The 26,860-nt window shown below is 38.1% G+C and overlaps 1 protein-coding gene and 1 pseudogene across 20 annotated transcripts in view; one reads left to right on the top strand and one right to left on the bottom strand.

Annotated features, from left to right (window-relative positions):
• Positions 1-26,860, top strand: part of Myo9a (myosin IXA) — a 305,400-nt gene that overhangs the window by 73,276 nt on the left and 205,264 nt on the right. The window lies entirely within an intron of this gene.
• LOC101722701 (NADH dehydrogenase [ubiquinone] 1 alpha subcomplex subunit 12 pseudogene) lies at positions 25,763-26,267 on the bottom strand (annotated as a pseudogene).

Raw genomic sequence — 26,860 nt, 5'->3', positions numbered from 1 at the left:
CACTTTAGCTCTTCTAATCTTTTTTTTTTTTTTTTTTTGGGGTTCCGGGGATTGAACTTGGGACCTTGTGCTTGTGAGGCAGGTGGCGGCACCACTGAGCTAAATCTCTGGTCCCTATAGTCGCACAGTTTATAATAGCTAGACCTTGGAAGCAGTGTATATATCCATCCACAGGTGAATGAGTAAGGAAAATGTGGTATATACACAATGGAATACTAAGCTGCCATAAAGAAAGATAAACTTGAGGCATTTGTAGGAAAATAGATGCAGTTTGAGAGCATAATAAGTGAATAAGTCAGACACATAGGCTTGAATATCCATGGTCTATGAGAAAATACATCAGAGCAAAATAGAAGAGAGATAAATAGGAAGACAAAAATAAAAGATAAATAGGAAGTAGGGGAAGTTCAAATACTTCTCCAAATTACATATCCATTGTTTTAAAACTATTTCAATATATATGCTAATTTGTTTCATTTATAGTCAGAGTTTATAAAAAGGAAAGTTTGTGTTATCTGTTTCTTTTTCGTAAGAATCTTTTGGGTCTGTGTCTTGTACTGAATAGCCACATTGAAGATAACTATATGCAGTGCGATAACTACAGTTATTCTCTTATTGGTTATGAAAATGTTTTACTTTTTTCACAAAATAATTTTAAAAATAAAAAAAGTGAATTCAGGGCCTTGTGCATACTATGCATGTGTTGTACCACTGAGCTACACTCTCAGGCCTCCTATAATCTTGTTTACTTCAACAGTTTAAGTAGTTTACCATGGATTATATAATTGCTTATGAACTTTTTTTTTTTTTGGTACTGAGGATTGAACTTAGGACCTTGTGCTTGCGAGGCGGCAGGTGACAGAACCACTGAGCTAAATCCCCAGCCCACTTATGAATCTTATTTGGAGATTTCATTGATTTTATTGATAGTGTAGTAGTTTCACATATTTGTTCAATAAATATTTTGAATTTCTGCTAGATTCCAAACAGATAAAAAAGCAAGGAAATACTGTACCCTCATAAGCCTATAGATTATTAGGGGAGACCACTAGATACACACTGAGCATTTATTTATTTATTTTGGGTACCGGGTATCGAACGCGGGACCTTGCGCTTGTGAGGCAGGTGACTGCACCACTGCGCTAAATCCTTGGTCCTACACTGAGCATTTAGATAGCCAGTTTTCAGGTTCAGTGGTAAGGCTAAGCTTAAGTATAGCTACTGCAGGGGAGCTCTTAGGACTGCAGTGCATTTTGTAGTCACCCCTTGGAATTTACCAGCTCCTGTGCTAGAAAAGACCTAATGCTGAATTTTTTTGGAGGTAGAGTCAGAACACTTGTCTCTTCTAAGAGCTTATAATGTCATAAAGGAAATACGATATATACTTTATCAACTGAAATATAAGGCACTGTGTGAAAAGCACAGTAGCATAGTGAATCTAGGCCCACATTCTAGGGTTGTACTGCTGAGGTCCAAATATTGCCTCTGCCATTTACTGCTCTGTATCTTTAGACAAGTGGCAATGTCTGTGTTCTTTAGCCCTCCCTTCCCCCTTTTTGATTCATTCTTTAAAAAAAAAATTTATTTATTTATTTATTTTTATGTTTTTGTTTTTTTTTGAGACAGGGTCTTGCTGTGTAGTTCTGACTGGTCTTGACCTCACTATGTAGCCCAGGCTGGCTTTGAACTCAGCCCAGGCTGGCTTTGAACTCACGGTGACACTCTTGCCTCAGCCTTCTGATTACTGGGATTATTGGCCTGCACCACCACTCCCAGCTCCTTCCACCTTTTTTAGGGGTGGGGGCGGTACTGAGGATCGAACTTGGGGCCTTGCACTTTCGAGGCAGGTGGTGGAACCACTGAATTAAATCTCTGGCCTTCCTTCCACTTTTTTTTTTTTTTTTTTTTTTTTTTTGGTACCAGGGATTGAACTCGGGACCTTTCGCTTGCAAGGCAGGCGGCTGTACCACTGAGTTAAATCCCTGGCCCACCTTCTGCCTTTTTGAAGCAGGACCTCATTATGTATTTCAGGCTAGCCTTGAACTCGCTATGTAGCTCAGGCTGGCCTAGAATTTGTAGCCTCCAGAGTGCTGGGATTACAAGTGTGCCACCACACCTGGGTCTTGGCCAACTATCACTGCTTAACAATATGAAAACCTCCAGGGTTGTACAACAATAAGTACAGTGGTACCTCAGTTTATGAACTTAATTTGTTTTACAGTTTTGGGCAAGATGGTTACATCTGTGTTTGTGTGGGGAAGATGGCTGTGGTCGTGTTTGTCACCTGATGCGGAGTTTGTGAACAGAAACAAAATTGTTTGCAAATAGAACCATTCGTGAACCGAAGTATTATTGTATTTATTTGTTGGTTGTGAATTTTTGGTTCAGCTTCTCTACTCTGTATCATTTTTCTCTGAGAACTAGTAGGATAGATGAGTCTTTTTTTTTGAGACAGAGTCTTTTTCTTTTTTTGTGTGTATGCTTTTATTGGTACATTTTAGGTGCACAGTTCACTGTTGGAGACGTGCACCTTTACATACTTTCTTGGTTATTATTTTTACATACTTTCTTGGTTCTTCCCCTGCCCTCCCTTCAACCCCTCCATCCCTCCCTATTTACAAAGACTTTGTTTCCTTTTTTTCATTTTCTCATATTCATTCCCTTCTTTCCTTTCCCCTACCCCTCCCACTTCCCCTTCCCCTTTGCCCCTTTCTTCCTATTTCACATTATCTATTATACCTTTTAGTCCTTATTTACACTTTCAGTTTCTCACACTAAAGAAACTATTTGGTATTTACACATGTGTGTCCTATTTATTTCATTTAAGAGTATCGCCTCAATGTGCATCCTTTTAGTAGTAAATGTCTCTAATTTGTCATTTTTTTATGGCTGAGTAGTACTTCATTTTGTTGAAAAACCACCTTTTCTTTAGCCAGTCTCCAGGTGATGGGCATTTGGGCTGTTTCCAAGTTTTAGCTATTACAAACTGTGCTGCTGTGAACATAGGTGCAAATATATCACCGTGGTGTGATTCTTTTAATTCTTTTGGGAAGATACCCAGCAGGGGAATAGCTGAGTCAAATGGGACTTCCAGTCCTAGTTCTTTAAAGTATCTCCATACTGATTTCCACAGTGGTTACACCAGTCGACCCTCCCACCAGCAGTGGAGCAGGGTTCCTTTCTCCCCACAGCCCCACCAGCATTTGTTATTGGTTGATTTCATGATAGTAGCCATTCTTCCTGGTGTGAGGTAGAATCTCAGCGTTGTTTTCATTTGCATCTCTTGAATGACCAATGATGTTGAACATTTTTTCATATGTTTATATGCCATTTCTACTTCTTTTTTTTTTGTATTAAATTCTTTTATTGGTACATTGCAGGTATACAACACAATTACATTTCTCATTGGGAATTGTACCTTTACATAATGCATCTTGGTTCTTATTTTTTCCCCATTCCTAGCCCTCCCTTCACACCCTTCCCCCTTCCCTATTTACAAAGACCTTATTTCCATTTTTTCCATTTCTCATCATTTTTTTCTTTCCCTTCTTTCCTTTCCACTATGCCTCCCACTACCCCTACCCCTTTGGACCTTTTCTTCCTATTTTACATTATCGACTATTCATTCTAATAATTGGTACATTTTAGGTATACAATATAATGACATTCATCATTGGAAATTTGCACCTTTACATAGTCTCTCTTGGTTCTTATTTTTCACCCTTGCCCAGCCCTCCCTTCAACTCCTCCAGTCCTCCCTATTTACAAAGCTTTTGTTCCTATTTTTCCATTTTCTCATGTTAATCCCATTCCCTTCTATCCTTTCCCCTAGCCCTCCCATTTCTATTTCTTTGTCTGAGAAATGTCTGTTCATTTCAGATGCCCATTTTTGGATTGGGTCTTTAAATTTGGAAGGTCTGATTTTTTTTAAGTTCTTTATAGATTCGAGATAGTAGACCTTTGTGAGACAGGGTCTTGCTATGTAGTCCAGGCTGGCCTTGAACTCATTATGTAGCCCAGGCTGGCCTTGAATTCATGACATCCTCCTGCTTCAGCTTCCCCAGTTCTGGGATTACAGGCATGTATCACCATGCCTAGCTTTATGCTTAGTAGTTTTTGCTTTCTGTGTTATAATTAAGAACTTTGCCTGTGCTATGTACATGAAAATTTCTCATTTTTGCAATTTTTAAAAATTTTATTTTTTATTGCATATTGGTAATACAGAATGGTAAAGTTCATTTTGGTAAAATGGTACATGTATTTATGATATTTTAATCTTTTTCTATTCCACTATCCTCCTTTTTTTTCTCCCCCTCCCTCTGATCCCCTTCCCCATTTCCAGTAGTCTACCTTCAATTTTCTTGTCGTCTTTTCTTTAGTTATTCACTTTTTTATTAGTTTTTCATATGAGACAAAACCTGCAGAATTTAACTTTCTGAGTCTTATTTCACTTAACATGATGGTGTCTAATTCCATTCAGTTTCTTGCAAATGGCATAATTTCTTTCATCTAGTTTTTTTAAAAATTAATTTTATTGGTACACTTAAGGTATACAATATAATGACATTCATCATTGGAGATTTGCACCTTTACATAATCCATCCTGGTTCTTATTTTTTCCCCATTCACCTGCACCCCCTTCAACCCCACCACCCCTCCTTATCTACAAAGACTTTGTTTCCATTTTTTCTTTTTCTCATATTCCATTCTCTTCTTTCCTTTCCCCTACCCCTCCCACTTCCCCCTCTCCTTTGCACTTTTTCTATTTTACATTATCCATTATATCTTTTAATCCTTATTTATACTTTCAGTTCTCACACTAGAGAAACTATTCGGTATTTACACATGTGTCCTGTTTCACTTAAGAGTATCGCCTCAATATGCATCCATTTAGCTATAAATGTCTCTAGTTTCTCATTCTTTATGGCTGAGTAATACTCTATTTTATTAAAAAACCACATTTTCTTGATCCAGTCTCCAGTTGGTGGGAATTTGGGCGGCTTCCAAGTTTTAGCTATCACGAATTGTGCTGCTATGAACATGGGTGCACATATGTCACTGTGGTGTGATTCTTTTAATTCTTTTGGGAAGATACCCAGCCAGGGAGTAGCTGGGTCAAATGGGACCTCCAGTCATAGTTCTTTGAGGTATCTCCATAGTGATTTCCACAGTGGTTGCACCAGTCTACACTCCCACCAGCAGTGGAGTGGGGTTCCTCTTTCCCCACAGCCCTGCCAGCACTTGTTATTGGTTGATTTCTTTGTGGTTTTTTTTTTTTTTTTTTTTGGTACCGGGGATGGAACTCGGGTCTTTGTGCTTGCGCAGAAGGCAGCGAAACCACTGTGCTAAATCCCTGGCCCATATTGGTTGATTTCTTAGTAGCAGCTGTTCTTTCTTGGGTGAGGTGGAATCTCAGTGTTGTTTTCATTTGCATCTCTCGAATGACCAGTGATATTGAACATTTTTTCATATGTTTATTTGCTACTTCTACTTCTTTGAGAAATGTTTTTTCGTTTCAGATGCCCATTTTTGGATTGGCTCTTTAAATTTGGGAGGTCTGATTTTTTTAAGTTCTTTATATATTCTAGATAGTAGACCTTTGTCTGAGGGACAGCTGGTGAAAATTTTTCCCCATATTATATAGGTGGTCTCTTCACACTGCTGGTGGTTTCTCTTGCTGTGCAGAAACTTTTTAATAAGAACCGATTCCACTTGTTGATTGTGCTAGTTCATGGGCAACTGAGGTGTTGTTCATAGAATCTTTTCCTACACCACTGTCTTCAAGAGCTCTACTTAACCTCTCTTCCAGCTGGTTCAGTGTTTCTGTTTTAATATTTAGATCTTTAATCCATTTCGATATTAGTTTAGTGCATGGCGAGAGATATAGGTCTAGTTTTAATCTTTGGCAAGTTGAAACCCAATTTTTCCAGCACCGTTTGTTAAAGAGGCTGTCTTTCCTCCAGTGAGGGTGTTTGGCTCCGTTGTCAAAGATGAGGTGGCTGAGTGTGTCTGGATTTGTTTCTGCATCTTCTAATCTGTTCCCCTGGTCCTCAGGTCTGTGTTTTTAGCTACTGTGATAAAAACAGGATGGTACTGGCATCAAGTTTTCAATTGTGATGAAACTGGCCTTTTTTCATCAGCCACCAAACACCTGCCATCTCTTCTGAGAGCAAAAATGATGCCCTTTTTCTGGAACGGAAGCAGCTTTGCCCTTAGTTTCTCAGGCAAAAAAATCCAGCTGTTTATCAGATTCACTTATTAAACAAGAAAATGCAGGTACAAGAAGCTTTTTTATATTATGAACTTGAGGCATAATGATCAGCTCAAAGGAGGAAAGTTTTGTCCTGGCTCAGTTTCCAGAGGATTCAGTCCACAGTTGGCTGGCACCAAGGTAGGGCAGCATTGCAGAGGGGCATTGCAGAGGAGGCTTTCTTATGGCATGGTCGGCACGAAGCAGAGAGTGATCAAGGAGTGAGGGAGACAGACCTTCTAGGCCATGCCCCTGGTGACCCACCTCCACCCATAATTTCTTCCTTATGGCTGAGTAGTTCTCCATTGTGTGCATACACCACAGTTTCTTTATCTATTTATCTGTTGATGGGTGTCTAGGCTGTTTTACAGCTTGGCTATAGTGAATTGCACTGCTATAAGCATGGGTATTATGCATATTATCACTATAGTATGCTGACTTCAATTCTTTGAGGAATACACCTGGGAGTGGTATAGTTGGGTCAGATTTTTTTACCCCAGTACTGGGGATTGAGCCCAGAGCCTATGCAGTGAGTTACATGCTTAGCCTCATTTTTATTTCTTTGATGCAGGGTCTCATTAAGCTGCTGAGAATGGGCCTGAACTTAGGATCCTCCAGCTTCATCCTCTCAGAATTTTAGGATTATAGGCTCAAATGGTATTTCTCTGTTTAATTTTTCAAGGAATTTCTGTATTGATTTTCATAGGGATTGTACTAGTTTGGATTCCCACTAACAACATAGGAGAGTTCTCTTTTCCTCCCAACTTTGCCAGCATTTATTGTCTTTAGTATTGTTGATAGCCTTTCTGACTAGGGTGAGGTGACATCTCTGTGTACTATAGTTTTGATTTGCATTTCTCTAATGGCTGAAGATATTGAACATTTTCTCATCGTTATTGACTATTTGTACCTCTTCTATTGAGAAGTATCTATTCAGTTAACTTGCCCACTTTTTGATTGGTTGTTTTTCTATGATAGGATATCTTTCTGTAGGGGTCTATTGATTCTCTGTGTCTCTCTTTGTATCAAGTACTACACTTTCTTTCTTGTGGCTTTAAGAGTAAGTCTTAATTTTTGGTACTATAAGTTCTCTAGCTTCGTTCTTTCAAATTGTCTTGGCTCTTCTAGATCCATTGGGTTTTTTTTGTTTTCATTTTTTTAGTGGTATAATTATTTTTTATTTCTTTAGAAAAACATTTATTGATATATTTTAGATATGCATAATGATAACATTCACCATAGGGAATTTATACCAGTACGTGATGTATCTTGCTGCTGCTTTTGTTCCCCTCCCCATGTACAAAAGCTTTGTTTCCATATTTTCCTTCGATTTTCTTTTTTTCTTGTCCCCTTTTTCCTTTTTCCCTCCCTCTCCCATGCTTGCTTTCTCATTTGAACATTTTCTTCCCATTTCCCAATGTCTGTTGTACATTTTAGTTCTTATTTCCACTTTCAGTTTCTCACACCAGAGAAACAATGTGGTATTTAAACATGTGTGTCTGATTTATTTCACTTAAGAGTGTGGTCTCAAGGTGCATCTATTTAGCTATAAGTGTCTCAAACTCATCCCTTATGGCAGATTAGTACTCTATTGTATAAAAAACCGAATTCTTCTTTATCCATTTGTCATTTGATGGGCATTTGGGCTGTTTTCAAGATTTAACTATTACCAACTGTGCTGTTATAAACATGGGTGTGCATGTATACTGTGCTGTGATGCTTGTAATTCTTTCAGGAAGGTGCTAAGAAGGGTAATAACTGGATCAAATGGAACCTTTAGTTTTAGTTTTTTGAGGAATCTCCACACTGATTTCCACAGTAGTTGCAACCATTAGATTTCTTTTTTTTTTTGGTACTGGGGATCAAACTCGGGTCCTTGCTCTTGCGCAGCAGGTGGCAAAACCACTGAGCTAAATCCCCAGCCCGAATTCTTAGTGGTTTTTTTTTTTTTTTTTTGGTACTAGGGATCGAACTCTGGTCCATGAGCTTGTGAGGCAGGCAGCGGAATCACTGAGCTAAATCCCCGGCCCCATTAGACTTCTATTGTACATTGAAAATGAGTTTGAGTTGGGTGTGGTGGAGCATGCCTGTGATCGCAGCACTTGGGAGGCTGAGGCAAGAGGATTGCTGTGAGTTCCAGGCCAGCCTATGGTATGTGACCCTGTCTCAAAAAGAAAAAAAAGAAAAAAATTAGCTTGTTAATCTGTTGTAGAAAGGCCACTAGAATTTTGTTTGAGATGGTACTGAATTGGTAGACCAGGTTGGAGAGAATTGACTTCTTAATCATACTGTGTTCCATTCTAATGGATGTAGTGTATTCAGTTTGTTTAGGTCTTCTTAGGGCTTTACATATCTTTGTTGGATTTATTTCTATATGTTCAGCATGTTTTTTTAATTTTTTTTTTTTCGGTACTGGGGATTGAACTCAGGACCTTGCGCTTGTGAAGCAGGTGGCAGAACCACTGAGCATTAAATCCCCGGCCCTGTTGGGCATCTTTTTAATCACTTAACAGTATCACCTGGAGCATTATTTGGGCAGCTGTTTGTTTATGTACTGACTATTCTGAGCATTGCTCTGGCAGGTGTTTTTTCAACTAGTCAATTCTTTTGTGCCTGATACAGCACTTGTACATCTGTTTATTTGTTTTATATCAACTTTTTTTATATTTTTAAAATTTAGAATGTTGCATTTACCTTTGATGTTTATTTCTGGTGAAATCTAATAATTTCTGGTTGTTTTCTTTCACTAATTCATGTTTATTTTGTTTGTTTGGTTTTTGGGTACTGGGGATCGAACTTGGGTCTTTGTGCTTGCGAGGAAGGCGGCGGAACCACTGAGCTAAATCCCCGGCCCAGTTCATGTTTATTTTTGAAAAATAACCTATAATTTTGTGCTGCAGTCTATAAAAACTTAAGTAAGTACATTAGATATAATTTTTATACTTCTTCAGAACTCTGATATTCTTTTACAAAAGAAAATGTACATATTGGGGACAGAAGACTGAATAGGAAGGAAATACCAAAAGATCTGCAAAAGAAAAAACTGAAAAAGGGAGAAATGTAAGCATATCAGAGAGGAAAAGTCTGTGTTCTGAAATGAAAAAAAAAAAAAGTCTCCTCATTGTCAACAGAAATGATAGAACTTGAAAGAAGAAATGAAACTTAAAAAATTCCAGTAGTTGTCAAAAGAGTTGAACAACATCTAACAAGTTGTCCTGTAATCAAAAGGCAGAGAAAAAAGTACTACTGTGAGATATTTATGCATCTTCTGGACCAAACAGTATGGAACTCATTTGTTATTTATACAAAACACAAGGGGGTTCAAAAAGTCATTTACAATTTAGATGAGGTCTAAGAGACCAGATAATTGAAAAATATGGGATAGTGAAATGCCAACCAGGACATCCAGCATTGATGTCTTCACCATTGCATTTAGTGGATAGACATTTTATTGAAATTATGCCATCCACAGGAAAAAAGGAAAGGCCAGCATGACAGTGCAAAGTGTTGTTCAAAGGAAGACAATAATGCAAAGAGAATTTGGAAAGATGAGGCCGGAGGTTTAGCTCAGTGGTTTTGCCGCCTCCTGCGCAAGCTCAAGGACCTGAGTTCGATCCCCAGTACCAAAAAAAGAAAAAAGAATTTGGAGACTAAGTGCTACTGTCCAGATTGTATTGTTGTGTTGTGTATTGAATATTTTAAGATATACCTTACACAGGAAAATTACTGAATAAATTTGATTTATTTGATTTTTATATTTTCTCTTATAAAAATTAATGAAAAATATGCTGGTTTTGGTCATCCTGTATTTAAATAATTGGACTTATAAATGGATAAAATTGTGAATACAGTTAACTGTGAATACAATTAACAATAAAACGCACTGATCTCAAGTGTTCAATTTGAGTTTTCAAAATGATATACACTGGTATAACCACTATTAAAAATAAGATGCAAGCGTAAGGTCCTGAGTTCAATCCCTGGTTCCAAAAAAGAAAGAAAATAAGATACAGAACATTTCCATCACCCCAGAAAGTTCTCTTTTGTTTTAGTCAGTTCCTCCTTCCCTTCTCCACCTATACCTTTTTATTTCTGCCACTGTGATTTAGGTTTTTTTTTTTTTTGCGTAGGGATATTGAACCTAGGGGCTCACAGATGCTAGGTAAGCACTGTACCACTGGGCTACGGGTCTCTTATTTAACAAAAATTGTTAATTTTTTTTTTTTTTTGTACTGGGGATGGAACTCAGGACCTTGTGGTTGCAAGGCAGGCCTGGTGACATTGAGCTAAATCCCCCCCCCCCCAATTGTTAAATTTTGAAACAGAATCTTTCCAAGTTTTGATCTTCCTGCCTCAGCTTCCCTGCTATGTGGGATTACAGGCGTGCTCTTACCACCTGTTTTTGGTGTAGTCATACTTCTGTGTGTTTCTTTCTTTTTTTTGGTGGTGGTGCTGGGGATGTGCCTGGCTTTTTTTGCTTAACATAGTGTTTTGGCCTTTTCCATACCAGAAATAGTTCTTTTTTGGTTGTTGAGTAATCTGTTTCATAAACATTAATATGTGAGTAACACCTGACTCATTTTTCATGGTGTGAGGGTATGTGTATATATATTCATTTTCTAATAATTTTTTTCTCCTTTACTAGGGTCATGAAAACTCCATCATTTAACACTATTTCTTTTCTTTTTTTGATACTGGGGATCGAACTCAGGACCTTGTGCTTGTGAGGCAGGCGTCGGCACCACTGTGCTAAGTCCCCAGCCCCATTTAACACTATTCTTAAAGATAGCTGCAGGAAATGGCTAACAGCTTTCTTTTTTAAAGTCCACTTGGAAGCCAGCCTGGTGGTGCATGCCTGTGATCCCAGCCCTTGGGAGGTGGAGGCAAGAGGGTGGCTTAAGCAGGAGGATTGCTGCAGGTTCAAGGCCAGCCTGGGCTACATAGTGAGTTCAAGATCAGCCTCAGCTACAAAGCAAGGAACAACCAAACAACCAAACAAAGAAGAGTCCACTTGGATCTTGTCTTAGTTACTTTTCTCTTGTTGCTGAGACAAAATACCCAGCACCCAAAGTTAAAGGAGGAAAGGCTCACAGTTTGTAGAGGTTTCACTCCATAATTGGCTGTCTCCAAGGCAGGATGGCACCGTAGACAGGCATCACAGAAGAGAAACAGTTCATGGTGGGCAGAAAGTAGCAAAGCAAGCAAGAGACAAGAGGCCTTTTTCTGTCCCTTATATTGTATCCCAGATACTAGGATTAGGGGAGTGCCAAAACAATCAGTGGACTGATTTAGTACTTACCCACCCTTATTACTAGTACCCTTAATCGTAGTGTTTCACCGTGAATTAATCACATATTCTGGATTCAGTCACCTCTGTAAAAGCCCCACCTTTGACCACATGAGGCTTTGGGGGGAACATTGAAACACAAGTTATAACATATATATATTGCTGCACATGCTTCCTGAATCAGCAATGTTGATTACTTCCTTAGGAAAGAACTTTGATTACTTGCTCATTTTTAAGGCCAGACATTGTCACATTATTGTTGAAAACAACTCTTGTGGGAAGTCAGATAAAGCTGTGTACACACAGTATGCACGAAAATAGTTGAGAAAGTAGGAAAAAGGGAAAACAGTGTAGTGAATTTAAATGATCACCTTATACACTAAAAATTGCTGCTAAAGTAATGTTTATGTGAGTTTATTTATTCTTTCAGTGATATATTTTTGAACTATGAATACCCACAATGAAAATGATGAAGTCTTTGTTTTGTTTTGTTTTTGAGACAGGGTCTGCCTATGTAGTTCAGGCTGGCCTTGAGCTCACTATGTGTAACCCAGGTTGGCCTTGAACTTGCAGCTATCCTTCTACCTCAGCCCCTGAGTGCTGGGATTACAGGTCTGCACCACCACACCTGGCAAACTCTTTTAAACGCAGATGTCATGTACCTCAAATGATAGTATTTTAGATGATACCTAAGTTCTTTGATTAAAACTAATCAGGATAGGGCCAGGGATTTAGCTCAGTGGTTTCGCTGCCTGTTGCACAAGTGCAAGGACCCTGAGTTCGATCCCCGGTACCAAAAAAAAAAAAGCCTAATCAGGATAAAGGGACTAGAATAATGGGGGATGGGGGAGAGAGGGGTATTTCAGATATATTAGTAAGAAACCTCTCTGAGGAGTTGTCATTTGAGCAGAGTCTTTATTGATGTAAAAGAAGGTCCAGACAGGGAGCAGGAAGGAAGTGTAAAGTTCTCAAGTAGGAATAGGCACACAAAAGAAAAAATATTAATAAAACTGGAGTGGAGTGAGGGAAAGATGGAGTTTGAGGGAATGAGATCATACAGGACTCTTTTGGCCACAGTAAGAGGTCTGTTTTTTAAAAACTGGTAAAAAAGGAAAGCCATTAGAAACTTTAAACAGGAAAGGGATATGATTGATTTACGTTTAAGAAGGGTGACTCTGCTGTATGGAAAATAGATTATCAGAGCACTGATAATAGTGAAGATATTATGGTTTTTCACTAATACAAGTGAGAAAACAATGGGCTTGAACTGGGTGATAGAAATGGGAATGGTAAGAAAATGGGATGGGCTGGGTATGAAGCTTAGTGGCAGAGAACTTGCCTAGCATGTGTGAATCCCTAGGTTAATCCCCATGTCGGGGAAAAGGGTAAAAGAAAACGATCAGAGGCAAGTTCTGTTTTAAAAGTAGACCTATAGTGCTTACTGATACCTTGAATCACAAGGAATTTCCTTACAGCCTTCTTTTTTTTGGTACCAGGGATTGAACTCAGGACCTTGTGGTTTTGAGGCAGGCTTGGTACCACTGAGCTAAATCCCCGGCCCCTTACAGCATTCTTTACAGGAGAGGGTTGGGAAAAGTTTCAGTTTGTTTATTTGTTTTTGTACTGGGGATCAAACTCAGGACCTTGTGCTTGCAAGGTGGGCGCCAGAACGACTGAGCTAAACCCCCAGTCCAGGAAAAAGTTTTAGAGTGGTGCTGTAGTCAGAGAAGGTTAACTGCTGTAACCCAACAGTGTCCTAATATAAGCAGTTCTATGTAATTAAAGTCTATTTCTCATTTACATCATAGTCCAGTACAGGTGGGTTGGGGGTAGTGATGGTGGACATCCTTCTCCAGGTCAGTACTTGCAATCCAGCCTCCTTCTATATCAAAAGTGCTCTGTATCCCTTAGGACAGTGATGGTGAACCTTTTAGAGATCAGTTGCCCTAAGTGCAGCCCCAAGCCCAATTATTTATCATGAAGTGCCAACACTGCAATTAAACCTGAAACTGAAGTTTTAGTTTAGAAAAAATAACTGTTATGCTCAGATGCTAGGTTGACGTGCTTTCATGCTGCAGCATGCGTGCCATAGGTTCACCTTCACGGGACTTTTTCCTGGGTCATCTCCATTTTCTATCATGGTAGAAAAGGCAGGTCCTTTTAAGGGATTTAATTCAGCCTGGAGAGAATGTACCTCACCTTTGTTCTCTATACCATTGACCTAGGACTTGCTCACATGACCATGTGGAACTGCAAGGAAGGTTGGGGAATGCTTTATGAAGAGGAGAAATTTTTTTTTCTTTTGAGATAGGGTCTTGCTATATAGTCTAGGCTGGCCTTGAACTCACTGGTAACTCAGGCTGGCCTCAAACTTGTGATCCTCCTGCTTCAGGCTCTCCAGTGCTGGGATTACAGGCATGCATCACCACACCTGGCTCAGGAATTTGTGGGCTTTTGAAAAAAGAAATTGCTACTAATATAGTTTGCAAAGTTTAAAAATTTATGTTTATATATTTAAATTAGTTATGTGTTTATACATGTGATTATACAGTATATTGTAACTATATTTGGGAACATGTTAATTGTAAGCACTTAAAAATGAAGAAACATGAATATTAGATATTGAGCACCAATTTTTATAGTTATGTGCAGTATCTAAAATAAATTCAAAATGTTTAGTCGCGCTCTCTGCATGCCATTTACAGCTGTTGGCAAATAGTAATGTTTCCTAAAGTGGATCTTGCCTGGAGAGTACCGTGTCCTCCTTTCTGTATCTCCTTTTCTTTATTTTTTTCAACAGTAAAGTTAGGTTTTTATTTTTTAAAAATAAAATTCATTCTTATTTGTCTTACTACTGAATGACAATGTACTATTCTACTTACCAACATTCATCAGTAGATCCTGATGATAAAGCAGTTACAAAGAAAAAGAATACTTTTCTTTGGAAGATAACCTCGAGAACTTGATAAAAAAGCAAAATCATTAATACATTTTTTTAAAATTAAATTTTACTAACTGAGCACTGCATTAAAAATCTTGGCTTTGTCTTTTTAAGTGACTTTCTAATTTAGAAGAAACTCTGTTTTCCCTGTTTTCTTTTTCACCACAGTTTTCCTCTATAATTAGTCCCTTCTAACTCGGTCCAGTGGATGACATAACATCATGGCCTTTTCTGAACCACACCCTACTGACCACAGCAACTGTCTCACCACATTGTTTCCCTCTGGTAGCTGCACTTTTGAAGTGACTGTATTGGGAAGTAAAAGAACATTAAATACTTTTCTTTATAAAGAGATAGTAGTGTCTGATCACTATATAAGTGCCAGTAAGAGGCTTTATTTTTGTGTGTATTGTTTTTTATTATTGTAGTCCATCAGTTATCCTGTTATCTTCATGTAATCTTTTTTTCTTGTGTACTTGAAATATTGTCTTCATCAGCGAAATTCTCATGAATTTTTTTTTTTTTCCTTTTTTTGAGATAAGGTCTTGCTATATAGTCCAAGCTGGTCTTGAACTCACTTTGTAGCAAAGGCTGGCCTTAAATTTGCAATGATCTTCCTACCTCAGCCTCCCCAGTGCTGGGATTACAGGCATGTGCCACCACACCTGGATTTTTGCTCTTGATTTTCGGAGTTAAAAGGTTATAGTTTATTCCCTTTCTCAGAAAATTGCTGTTCAATTTATTTTTTTAATTTTTGGTACCGGGGATCGAACTTGGGACCTTGCGCTTGTGAGGCAGGCGAGGGAACCACTGAGCTAAATCCCTGGCCCTGCTGTTCAATTTAAATGTGGCAATATATGATGTCAGACTTAGATTTGGTCAAAACGCTAATAGGAAAATTGAAGATTTCCCAAAAGCCCAAAGTTTTTATCCATTTTTACATATGTATACCTTTGTGCACAGTTTTCTTTGACATTATAAATCCCTGTCTGTACTTCTGCATGGTTGGCATTACAAGTATTTCCCATTATCCAAATCTGTTAATCTTTCAGTTTAGATAACAAATTTGTATGTCAGATGGTACTCCCTATTTTGAATCTATTTGGTTTTTCAAGTTTGGGTAGCAAAGAATAATACAGTGAAGGAAATACCCAGAAGTTTACTCAAATGCGTTTAATTCTTAAGTTTAGATTATGAGATTTTTTTGGAAGTCAAATTTAGATGAAAGGGATTCTTATAGTCTCAAAGAGTATCACATTCAAACACTATCTGTTGTTATAATGGGTTCCTTTTTGATGATAGAAAAGAGAAATCCTCCTTAGAGTGGCTCCGAGAATAAAAGGGAATTGATTGGCACACTTAACAAGGTAGTTCAGTGGTTGAGCTTATTTGAGGCACAGCTGGATTCATTGGCCCAAATATATTGATAAGACTTTGTTCTGAGTATTAGTTTTAATTTTCTTTTATTGCATAGAGGCTTCTGTGCATTCTGAATAGATGCGTACCAATAGCTCTAGATTTGTGTCTTTTTAGCTTAACAGCCCCATTGAAAAAAAATGTTGCATTTCCAATAATTGCAGCGAAAGTTCCAGTATAGAATTTCAGTGATCAGCCAGGGTGGCTACGGGGAATGAACTAAACTGATTGGCCGGGTCTGGGTCACAGCTTATTTCCCCTATCCCTTCTGTCTGGAGTATGAGTCTATTCAAACGATATCACTTGACAAGGGAGGAGAGAAGTAGATTTTCAAAGGAAAACACAAGACTTTGACCAGAAGAGGGTTCAGATTACTAACTGGGCAGGCTAACCCGATGTACATACGCTATTGTGTCATGAAAATTCATTTCTCCCATTGCTTTTTGTCTTGCATCACCCATTTGGCTTTTATGCAGCATTAATTTCCTATAGATTTGATCAACACTTGCTAGCCTACTTGTCACTGTATCAATTTCATCTTAACTTCTTACAGTCTTTCTCTGTTTTCTGCTTGTCTTCAATACCAGCAATACCCAGGGACCTTTGTCCAAGGCCTGAATGTATAATAATAGCATATAAGGGCTAAAAGGGACTTGAGAGATATTTAACTCAACTTTTTTTTTCTATATTGCTTGCTATTTTGCTTTTACCAACTCTCTTAGTGTTTACATTATATATGTATATTCATACATACTTATTTCGCATTTTCAGTCCTCTAGGATATGTATCTATTGATAGCATAGTTACATAAAAAAAATTTTAGACTGACAACATTTGCCTTTTAACCAGAACATTTATTATAATTACAGACACATTTGGTTTTAAAACTTAGCGTATCTATTGTCCTACCTGTTGTAGGTGCCCCCCTTGCCGTCTTTTGAATTATTTTTATTTCATTCTTCACTCTGCTAGTTGTATAGTTTCACTTTTTCTTTTTCTTTTTTTTGTGGCATAGGACTTGGCAGACTTTTTGGCTTTGTGGATCAGTTCTGCCATTGTAATGCAGAAGCATCCATAGAGATACTAGGTGAAGGACACTGGGTTGAGGCCAGAACTCTGGGAAGTATTTTTAAAGTGAGATAGTAGAAAATGAAGTTAAGAGTAAGTAAAAAAGGGCTAGGGATTTAGCTCGGTGGTTCCCTGCCTGCCTTGCAAGCACAAGGACCCGAGTTCAATCCCTGGTACCAAAACAAAACAAAACAAAAAAGAGTAAGTAAAAAAAAAAACAAAACCCAACACATCAGGAATGTTGATAGAAAAATAGTTGTCCTATGAGGGCAGTTCCAAGAATGAGAAGCTGGCTGTTTTACTCAAATGCTAATATTGTGTTAAAATGAAGATCAGGAAAGTTGGACATGGTGGCACACACCTGTAACCCCAGCACTAGGGAGGCTGAGGCAGTAGAAATGCTGAAAGTTTGAGGGCAACCTGGGCTACCACAGTGAGTTCAAGGTCTCAGCTTGAACTGCATAATGAGACCCTGGCCCAAAAACCTAAAAAAAAAGATTAGAAGAACACATTTAATTTTGGCAGCTCTGTGGTAAGAATAGTAAGGGAATAGAGAGTGGGTTCACAGATTCTATTTTCAAGACTAGTAATCACAGAATTGCCTAGAGACTGGCTAGATTTCTCTGTCTCAGAATTATTATTGGGCCTGGAAATGTATATTTTAAAAAAGTTCCCTAGATGATTCTGATATTTTCTCATACTTCAGAATTATAAATATAAATTTTTCAAGTAGCATTGCAGGGACTTAACACTATAAAGATGGATTTGTGAGTTATGTTTTTAGGGAAACCCCTTTTTTCAAACACAAAGCAAAGACTAATAAAACAACCAAAAACGAAAACCAAATTGACATAAGTTGGGCTAAAAAAAGTGTGGTTTTTTTTTTTTGTTTTGTTTTGTTTTTGTACCAGGGATCAAACTTGTGTCCTTGCATTTGAAAGGCCGGCGGTGGAACCACTGAGCTAAATCCCCGGCCCCTAAAAAAAGTTTTTATGTTTCAAAAGGGAAAAGAACACTCTTCAGTGAGTGAGGCTCTTGCCAGGAACCTGCCGCTAAAGCAGCTGAGGTTGGCTTCTTGGAGGTAATGGGGAGATAATTGGAGTTGGGTTCATTGTTGAAGTTGTGGGCCAGGTCAGCCTCCTCTGGTGAAAAAGGAGGTTTTGAGTTTAGTTCTAGGGCTACCATATTATACAACTTTAGGCATCAGATTGTAGTCATTCAGTGTGAACCCCTGGGGTGGATGGTAGGGCACAGTCATGGGCCACAGCCCTCTGGCTATAAGGCACAGTTTATATGAAGCCATATTGTCAGGGATTCAGAAAAATACAAACATAGCTTTACATCTAGGAACTTTCTAGGTCAGGATATTTCTCTAGTGTTACTGTGGAGCAGAATCTCCTGTTTGACTAAAATAACTCTACAGTGTTTCTCAGATAATTAGGGGAAATTGATCACTGATTATATAATATTAAAAATTGTTAATTTTAATCTGGACACAGTGGTACATACCTGTGATTCCAGCTACTTGGGAGGCTGAGGCAGGAGGATTTTGAGGCTGAGTTTGAGGTTAGCCTGGATAACATAGAGACCCTGTTTCAAAAAAAAAGAAGAAAAAAAGTTCAAGTCCAGCCCCGGCTACACAGCAAGACCCAGTCTCAAAAAAGAAAAAGTTAATATTTAAAGGTACCATTATGATAGTGTCATTATTTTAAACAGGCAGTAAGCAGGTTTTCAGTAAATGTTTGTGTGAGAAATAGTTCCATCAGATGTGCACCCGCAGAGCTAAATTCTCAGACATATGCAGCCATCTGATGCTAAGGAAGGTACAAAGTAAGACTAACAATTAGAAGAGCAGTTGAGTGTGGATGACATTAAAATGTTCACCTGAAAAATATTAAATTATGCCGGGTGTAGTGTTGCATGCCTGTAGTCCCAGCACTTGGGAGGCTGAGGCAGGAGGCTCACCGTGAGTTTGAGGCCAGCCTGAACTACATAGTGAGACCCTGTCTCAAAAGCCCAAAAGAAAAAAGAAAAATATTAAATTATATACAAGTGAGGGATTATTAGCCCTTAAAACATTTATCAAATTTAAATAAGTGGATAAAAGATCAGGTGGATATGAAAATGACAGAAAGTTTAGAAATGAGTAATAAATTACTTTTATGTGGTGCTGAGGATAAAACAAGTTTTTGTAATTTAAAAAAACTAACAAGATAGTGTTCATGAGTTCATAGATAAGTTTTTTTTAGTCTTAATCTGTGGAGTCAATATAGTATCAAAATGCTAAAAGCCTTTTTCATAGTAGTTGACATACTTGTTAAAATTCACATGGTAGATAGTTAAAGAGGAACAAATTGAGGTGATATGCCTTAATCCCACCACTAAGGAAGGCTGAGGCAGGAGGACCATAAGTTCAAATTCTACCTGGGCAATTTAGTGAGACCATGTCTCAAAATAACAAAAAGGGGAAGGGTTGTAGCTCAATGATAGAGTGCTTTTGGGTTTGATTTCCAGTACTGTCAAGAAAAAAACAAAAAAAGGAAAACTGTGGTAACTAGTTTGATTTCCCAGAACCACAAAAAATAAATTGCAATACTTGTATCTTTCACTTCTGAAGTTTCTGTCATTTATTGTAGAGCTTGGGGATGGCCAAATAGATCAGTGGAACAGAATATAGAACCCAGAACAATTGATATAGGTCCATAAGATGAGTGAGGGATTACTAGTCCTTAACTGGCTAAAGTGACATTATAATCAGTAAAGAAAGAGCCCTTTATCACAGCATCCTGAAAATAAATTTTATATAGGTTAAAGATCTAAAAAAAAAAAAAAAACCTACGCCCTTTAGAAGAAAATACAGAATAATTTCATGTCTTCAGGATAAGGAAGAATTTTTTTGGGTTTTTTTGAGATGAGAGTCTGCTTTGTATTCCAGGCTGGCCTTGAATTCATGATGATCCTCCTGCCTCGGCCACCTCTGAGTGCTGGGATTACAGGAATATCCTATGACGGCTGGCTCGGACAAGGATGAATTTTGAATAACTAGCAGCAGATGGATACTTTAGAACTAGACTGCCTGCTTGCTAATATAAGTACTTAGAAAAATGATCAGTACAGTTGAGTATGCTTCAAGAGCTAACTACAGTTGTTAATGTTATTTTACTAAAAAGAGAAACAAATTAAGCACAGTGGCACAGTCCTGTACTCCCATCTACTCTGGAGGATGACCCAAGGGCATTGAAATTTAGAGGCCTGCCTGTATAACTTGGTGAGATCTTGTCTCAAAGTAAAAAAGGGGTTTGGTCCCCGGTACAAAAAAATAAAAAATAAAAAAATAAAAAAGGGCTGGGTGTGTAACTCAGTAATAGAGTGCTTACCTAGCATGCTCAAGGGTCTGGATTTGATCACTGTAACTCTAGGGGAAAAATAAAAAAAACATAGAATTGATAAATCTTACTGTTAAAAAATAACTTTCCATCTGTGCGTGGTGGCACATGTCTGTAATCCTAGCTGAGGCAGGAGGATCTCATGTTTGAGCCTAGCCTGGGCCTTAGTGATTTATCAAAGTCCTGTCTCAAAAAAAAGAGAGGGAGACTGGGGAAGTAGTTCCTTGTGAAGGCCCTAGGTTCAATGTACTTCCAAAACAACCAGACAAACTTGTATGTAACAAAAAGTACAGTGTAAATAAGATAGCACTCATTGATAAAAGATCTTTGCCACACATTTAACTGAAAACTGATTACTCTCCAGGATATTAATATATGAAAGTCTCATTCAGACTGATAAGGGAAAGACAACTCATAAAATAGAAAAAAATGAATGACTAACATAGTCCTAATGGCAGTGAGCAGAGTAGAGTCATCTTCACTACTAATCAGGGAGATGGAACAGCCTTTTTGTAGTTCAGAGTGGTAGACACTCAAGTCTGACAGTAGTAACAAAAGGAGACAGAAAAATCTGAACTCTCCTATAGCTATTGAGAAATAGTCAAATGGAACAACCTGTTTGAAGAGCATTTTGTTAGTATCTGGTGAAAGCTGAAGCCTTATACCCAGTGATTTTATTTGTAAGTATAAAGCACAGTGAAATTCTAGCACAGATACTTGCAGAGACATATGCGAGACCATTTTCCTAGTGTAGTGGAAACATCCTAGTGCTCACTAGAAGGAAAGTTGATTAATGAACTGGTAAAATCATGCAGTGGGATATTTAGGAGTTAATGAGCTTTACTTACGTGCATCGGCATTTATAAATAGAAAAATCTTATTAAAGTGGCTATTTTTTTTTTTGGACCAGGGATCAAACTCGGGACCTTGTGCTTGCAAAGGAGGCAGTGGAACCATTGAGCTAAATCGCAGGCCCTAAAGTGACTATTTTTAAAATAATGTTCCTTAATTTGTATTTGAAAGATCACCTAGGTAAAAGGTAAAGTTTTTGATTAGAGAACTTTTTCAAATATGTGATAGTGTGAGTAACAGTATTTTTCATTTTTTAAAAATTAATTTTATTGGTACATTTTAGGTATATTACATGACAATCATCATTGGAAATTTGGACCTTTACATAATTAATCTCTCTTGGTTCTTACTTTTCCCCCCATTCCCTTGCCCTCCCTTCAGCCCCTCCCTATTTACAAAGACTTTGTTTCCATTTTTTCCTTTCCCTTCTTTCCTTTCCTTTCCCCTACCCCTCCTACTTCCCCTATCCCTTTAGACCTTTTCTTCCTATTTCACATTATCAGTTTTACATTTTGGTCCTTATTTACACTTTCAGTTTCTCACACTAGAGAAACTATTTGGTATTTACACATGTGTATCCTGTTTATTTCATTTAAGAGTATTGCCTCAGTGTGCATCCATTTAGCTATAAATGTCTCTAATTTCTCATTTTTTATGGCTGAGTAGTACTCCATTTTATAAAAAAACTCCACATTTTCTTGATCCAGTCTCCAGTTGATGGGCAGATGGGCTGCTTCCAAGTTTTAGCCATTACAGATTATGCTGCTGTGAACATGGGTGCGCATATATCACTGTGGTGTGATTCTTTTAATTCTTTGGGGAAGATACCCAGCAGGGGAATAGCTGAGTCAAATGGGACTTCCAATCCTAGTTCTTTGAGGTATCTCCATATTGATTTCCACAGTGGTTGCACTAGTCTTACACTCCCGCCAGCAGTGGACCAGTGTTCCTCTTTCCCCACAGCCCCGCCAGCATTTGTTATTGGTTGATTTCATGATAAGCAGTTATTCTTTCTGGGGTAAGGTGGAATCTCAGCATTGTTTTCATTTGCATCTCTCGAATGTCCAGTGATGTTGAACATTTTTTCATATGTTTATTTGCTATTTCTAGTTCTTTGAGAAATATCTGTTCATTTCAGATGCCCATTTTTGAATTGGGTCTTTAAATTTGGGAGGTCTGATTTTTTTTTTTTAAGTTCTTTTTAAATTCTAGATAGTAGACCTTTGTTGGAGGAACAGCAGGTAAAAATTTTTTCCCACATTGTGGGTTGTCTTTTCACACTGTTGATTTCTCTTGCTGTGCAAAAGCCTTTTAGTAAGAAGAGATCCCACTTGTTGATTGTTTGTGCTAGTTCACGGGCAACTGAGGTTTTGTTCATAAAATCTTTTCCTACACCAGTGTCTTCAAGAGTTCTTCCTAAACTCTCTTCCAGCCAGTTTAGTGTTTCTGTTTTAATATTTAGATCTTTAATCCATTTCAATTTTTGTTTAGTGCATGGTAAGAGATATAGGTCTAGTTTTAGTCTTTGGCAAGTGAAAACCCAATTTTTCCACCACCATTTATTAAAGAGGGTATCTTTCCTCCAGTGAGGGTGTTTGGCTCCTTTGTCAGAGATGAGATGGCTCAGTGTGTCTGGAGTTGTTTCTGCATCTTCTAATCTGCTCCACTGGTCCTCAGGTCTGTTTCTTTGCCAGTACCATGCTGTTTTTATCACAGTAGCTTTGTAGTGTAGTTTCACGTTGGGGGTTGTGGTACCCCTTGCCATGTCTCTGTTACCTACAATTGCTTTTTTTTTTGGTACTGAGGATCGAACTTGTGCTTGCAAGGCAAGTGGCAGAACCACTGAGCTAAATCTCCGGCCCATAGAATTGCTTTTGCTATTCCAGGTGTCTTCTTCTCTTTTTTTGGTACTGGGGATCAAACTTGGGTCCTTGCACTTTCGAGGCAGGCAGCAGAACTGCTGAACTAAATCCCTGGCCCCTGCGTCTCTTCTTGTTCCAAATGAATTTTTGGATTGTTTTCTCAAGGTCTGTGAAATGTGCTGCTGGAATTTTAATTGGGATTGCATTAAATCTATATAGCAATTTTGGAAGTATGGCCATTTTCACTATGTTGATTTTTCCTACCCAGGAGCAGGGGATGCCTTTCCATTTTCTGATACCATCTTCAATCTCTCTTTTCAGACTGCTGTAGTTTTCAGAGAAGAGGTCTTTGATTTCTCTTGTTAGGTTGATTCCTAGGTCTTTCAGTTTTTTGGATGCTATTGTGAAAGGAATTGTTTGCCCTATTTCTCTCTCAGTGAGTCTGTTGTTCGTATAGAGGAAGGCTATTGAGTTTTGTGTGTTGACCTTGTATCCAGCTAGTTTACTGAATTTGGTTATTAAGTCTAGAAGACTTTTGGTGGAGTTCTTGGGGTCTTTATAGAGTATCATGTCATCTGCAGATAATGACAATTTGACTTCTTCATTTCCTATCTTTATTCCTTTTCTTTCTCTTGTCTAATTGCTGTGGCTAATATTTCTAAAACTATATTGAGCAGGAGTGGTGATAGTGGATATCCTTGTCTTGTTCCTGATTTTAGTGTGAAGGATTTCAGCTTTTGACCATTTAGTATGATATTGGCTGTTGGTTTTTCATAGATGGCTTTTATCAGCTTGAGGTAGAGACCATCTACTCCAATTTTTTGTCAGATTTTTATCATAAATGTGTGCTGGATTTTGTTGAATGCTTTTTCTGCATCTGTTGACATGATCATATGATTTTGTCCTTGGCTCTGTTGATACAGTGTCTTACATTGATTGATTTGCGTATATTGAACCATCCCTGCATCCCTGGGATGAATCCCACTTGATCAGGGTGTATGATCTTCTTGATGATCTTCTGCATTCTATTTGCCTGTATCTTATTAAGGATTTTTACTCTTATGTTGATTAGTGAGATTGGCCTATAGTTCTCTTTTTTTGGTTGGGTCTTTCTCTGCTTTGGGGATCAAGGTGATGCTTGCTTCCAGGAATGAATTCGGGAATATTGCTTCCCTTTCAATTTCATTGAAGAGTTTATTTGTTTATTTTTTTGTTTTTTTTTGTTTTTGGTACTGGGGATAGAACTCAGGACATTGAGCTTACAAGACAGGCGCGGTGCTACTAAGCTAAATATCTGGCTCTCATTGAAGAGTTTAAACAGTAGCAGTAGTAGTTCCTCTCTCAATGTCTTGTAGAATTCAGCAGTGAAGCCATCGGGACCCGGGCTTTTCTTAGTTGGTAAGTTTTTAATTATGTTTTCAATTTCATTGGTTGATATTGGGTCGTTTAGAATTTTTAGGTCTTCGTTCAACTTTGGTAACTCATACGTATCTAGGAATCTTTCCATTTCTTCTGCATTTTCCATCTTATTGGTGTATAGGTTCTCTAAGTGTAGGTATTGATGATCCTCTGGATTTCTGCTAGGTCTTTTGTATTTCACCCTTTTCATTCCTAATTGCATGGATTTGAGCCTTTTCTTTCCTTTTTCTGATAAGGTTGGCTATGGATTTGTCAGTTTTGTTTATTCTTTCAAAGAACCAACTCTTGGCTTCATTGATTTTTTTGTATCATTCTCTTAGTCTCCATTGCATTGATTTCTGCCCTGATCTTTATAATTTCCTCCTTTCTATGGGCTTTGTGTTTGTCCTGCTCTTCTTTTTCTAGAAGCTTGAGGTTCAGCATCAGGTTAATTGGGCTCACTCTGTTTTTCTAATATGAGTACTCACTGCTATGAATTTGTCTCATTTGTCTCTACTTTCATTGTGTCCCATGGGTTCCGATATGTTGTATTGTCATTGTCATTTAATTGTAGGAACTGTCTGATTTCTTCTTTAATTTCACAGAGGAAGTGTGTTGTTCAATTTCCATGTGTTTATGAAATGTTTGCGGTTTTTCTTGCTATTGATCTCCGATTTCATTCCAGTATGGTCTGATAATATACAGGGGATAACTTCAGTTCCTTTGCACTTACTTAAACATGTTCTGTGAGTGAGTACATGATCTATTTTGGAGAAGGACCCGTGTGCAGCTGAAAAGAATGTGTATTCTGATTGTGTGGGGTGGAACACTCTGTAAACATCTGTTAAGTTCATTTGCTCAAGAGTTTGATTGAGTTCTAGTATTTTGTTGTTTGTTTTTTTGTTTAGTTGACCTATCTATTTGTGACAGTGGGATATTGAGGTCCCCCACTACTATTTTATTAGTGCTTATTTGATTTTTCATGTCCATTAGTATTTGTTTTATATCTTTGGGAGCACTAGTGTTTGGTGCATAGGTATTTATGATTGTCATCTCTTCCTATTGGATTTTTCCCTTTACAAGGATGTAGTGTCCTTCTTTGTCTCTCTTAATCAGTGTTGGTTTGAAATCCACTTGATCTGCAGAGAAGATGGCTATTTTTGCCTTTTTGCAGGTTCCTGTCACATGGAGTATTGTTTTTCCACCCTTTAACTTTCAGTCTGTGAGTTTCTTTTTGAATTAAGTGTTTTTCTTGTATGCAGCATATTGTTGCATCTTGCTTCTTAACCCATTCTGCTAGTCTATTTCTTTTTTTTTTTCCCCTGGTGAAACAGTTTCAATCAAGTTAACAGTAGCATGTTGCAGCTGGTTCTCATCCTCTTTATTTGTAAGGTGTGGAAGGTGGGACCCATTCCTGAATCTTCTTTCTAGTGGCGGAGTAAGGCACATACTGTTTTGGAGTGCTCGTCACATTGAACTTATGGTTTCTCCAGATGAATTTACAATCCGTTGGAGGGTAAGTTGTTGGAGGGTCATCAGTCATACTGTGAAGCCAGTGATGCCACTTGGGAGGCACCGTGCTGCCGTCCAGATCCCAGAAAGTGTTTTTGCCATTCATTTTTGTGGTGTACATAACCCATCGGTGATGGCCAAAATATTGCTTGTTGTCCTCATAGTATTTGTTGGTGTATTTGTCTTCTCCGACCAGTGGACTGATTCTCACATCATTGGCCCTGAAGAAAATTCGCAGCAAGACACAGAGGTCACCATGGCCACTTTTCAAGACCTGTACTAACTCCATCTTGTCCCACAGGCCCCGCCTCCCAGGTGCACCAGGCAAAACCCACTGTACGAAAGCTAGTCTATTTCCTTTGATTGGTGAATTGAGACCATTAACATTGATGGTCATAATTGATACATATTGACTTATCATTGTCATGACTTTTTCTTTTTGTTTGATTCTCCCCCTTTGCATTTAATTTATTGTCATACCCAATGGATTCATTCTGCTGGACTTCCTGGGGTTGTGATCCTCATTGTCTTTTCCTAGGATATTGTGTAAAATTTTTTTGAGTGTTGGTTTGATATTCATGAAGTTCCTAAGGTGCTCTTTGTCATGAAAGTATCTTATTTCTCCATCAATTTTGAAAGATAGTTTTGCAGGGTACAACAGTCTGGGTTGCAGGCTGTTTTCCTTTAGGTCTTGAAGTACATCACTGCAAGCTCTTCTTTTCTTGAGAGTTTGCGTTGAAAAATCTGTTGTGATTCTGATGGGCTTTCCTTTGTATGTGATTTGTTTCTTTTCTCTAACTGCTTGTAGAATTTTGTTCTTCTGTTGGGTTTCTGGAATCTTAACTATTACATGCTTATGTGTAGATTTTTTTTGATCAAAGCTAGTTG

Source organism: Heterocephalus glaber, unplaced genomic scaffold, assembly GCF_053883595.1.
Source record: "Heterocephalus glaber isolate CG9 unplaced genomic scaffold, H.glaber_assembly_v1.0 deba00001689, whole genome shotgun sequence".
NCBI lineage: Eukaryota > Metazoa > Chordata > Mammalia > Rodentia > Bathyergidae > Heterocephalus > Heterocephalus glaber.
This window is presented reverse-complemented; position numbering and strand designations above follow the sequence as displayed.